Source organism: Frankliniella occidentalis, unplaced genomic scaffold (assembly GCF_000697945.3).
Source record: "Frankliniella occidentalis isolate FOCC.00 unplaced genomic scaffold, Focc_3.1 Scaffold195, whole genome shotgun sequence".
NCBI lineage: Eukaryota > Metazoa > Arthropoda > Insecta > Thysanoptera > Thripidae > Frankliniella > Frankliniella occidentalis.
In genome coordinates, this window is record NW_026267321.1 from 431647 (window position 1) to 434065 (window position 2419).

A 2419-nucleotide genomic window follows, 5' to 3' on the forward strand; every position below is an offset into this window, starting at 1 on the left:
AGGGAACAACGTTCATGTTACTGTTTTAAACTTTTTTTTCTCGTGAAACTTGCGTTATTTGTTTACTACACTCTGCCATTTTTTTTACTAAATCACTGTTACTCTTGACCTCTTTAGCTGACCATGTCCCGAAATGCTTATCGCTGCCGGTGGTGCCAACTATTGAAACCATTCACTATTGTTATAACACTATCAATGTTTATCCTTCCTTTTCTAATATGCACTTAATCTTGCACTTGCATGTGCCACTGGTGCACGATAACCGTAAATATACGTTGTACCGGACAGTACCTTGGCCATTTCAAGCAAACAGCTCTAGTGAGATGTTTAGCTATTTCTAACCTAAAAAGGAGTACATCGCCCTGCACTCCGACTCCAGCATGCATCTACTACTGGACAGCGCCGCCCGACACCAATGCGGCCCAGACAACGACATTGGAATCTACCATCCACTGACAGAGACCTATAACAATAAGTATACTTGCTCTTATGCTCTCTTGGTGTTTATTCTGAGGAGGTCCAGAAGCACTGCAGCACGATGAGGACGCTGCGTCCCCGAGACCGCTTTGTCGGACTCAGGCACGATAGGATTGCTTGTTCACCCTGACCAAACCGAGCAAAGTCTACATTGCCGACGCAGCCGGACGACCGCTCCAACTGACAAAAAGCTCACGCAGCTCCCTAGAACGATATGGGAGCAGCGGCCACATTGAACCAGGCCGCGCTGTGCGCCGGAGCTACATATTTCAGCGTGGCCAATGACGTCGATACCGTCGTCATTCCGGATATCTCCCTCCAGGCGTTTTGGACCTTTTGGACCTTTTGGACCCAATTGTGATGACACCAGAGGCTCCGGAAATCATCAAGGATGCCCTCAAGGACTCCAACAACAGTCTCCAACTAGCAGGTGTGTCTATGGCCAAAGTAAATTCACTCGATCGTCAAGCCGAAACAACGGTCCCTCAGTGCTTGTGCCCAATTTCTTGTGTGTGTGTGTGTGTGCTCCAACCCTTTCATCATCTTGTGCAACTGCCATTTGTGTGCCCTAGTGAACAGAATTTTACAACAAGCTAGCATTTCGATTCGCGTCGATTTTGAGCCCGCACCCCAAGCCGCTTCCCCGCGCCACGCCGCCACACCAAGCCACGCCACTGGAACAGGAACCATTTTGCACTGTAACGCGTCACGACTTTGTATCTGACATGTACACTGAAATGCGAAACCTGTATCGTAAAATAATTGAGAGACAGGAAGACGCAGCAGAAGCTCGCCGCTTCCACTTTCAACAACGCGAAAGCAATTCGCGAAGGCATGAAATGATTTCTGAAAGTGTTCGCACCTCCAAGGCACCTTAGCAAAAAATTATTTCCGCTATACCAGGGACCCTACCGCATTCTTAAAGTCATTGGCACAGCGGTTGAAATCAAGGATGAAATAATACAAAAGATATTTCCTGCGGACCTGAAAGACGTGGAGGTTAAGCGTGCCGACCAAAATCAGATTAAGCTGGCACCGGACACTCTACTCGCCAACGGTGACATCCCGCCGTCCATCCTGCTCCAATGGGCTTTCCAGGACGCGGATGTAGATGATCCCCAGCCCGAAACTAATGTATAAATAATCCTTAGACCTTAAGTGTGTAATTTATTTTAAATGTATATTTCTGTTGCAGACTCACGTCTTCTCTTCTTCTTGCTAAGCCTGTTGGGCCTGAGCAGGGCACTCCGCAAGGGTAGCCCGATTGTTAATGCCCACATACAACCTTCGTCGACGTCTCAGCCAACCCTGAAATTGAGCGACCAGCTCGACGCTGGCGATATATTCGTGCAGGAGCAGGTCTTCCATCTGTCACTCGCAGAATGGGGACGTAATGGTAAAGCTACCACGGGTGCAAGTGTTCGCGACGCACCTGGCTCAGGTCAAAGGCAATGCCAGCTCCGCATACCAACAGGTGCAGTCGACCAATAAAAGTTAACACGTCGCATCAGTCAGTGTAATGAGCCGACGTATCGACACGCAGTCGTCTGCATCCCCTTCCTTATTCAGATTTTCTCTGTAACATATTCACGAAATCTTTGCACTTACTGGCCCCTGACCCTTGCTCATTATTTCGCTGCGTCATCGCAGACAACAACAAATAATAACTATTTCCTTCTCAGGCCAATCAATGCCAGTGCACGCTAAAACAATCCCAATATTTAAACCAGATGAGCAAATACCTTTAGTAGTCATTACGTCTCTGTGCGGTCGCTCATCCACGGCCTTCGAATTCCAAGTTAAGGTAAGGCTTGGGTGAAACTGGAAAAGTTGGTCAAAAAACAGTGTTTTTTTTAGGTTTAAATCTTCATGCGAGTGAAATAAAAAAAAGCTCTCTATATTATTCTAAGTTAGTTCGTCGCGGTTCTTTTAACATATAATA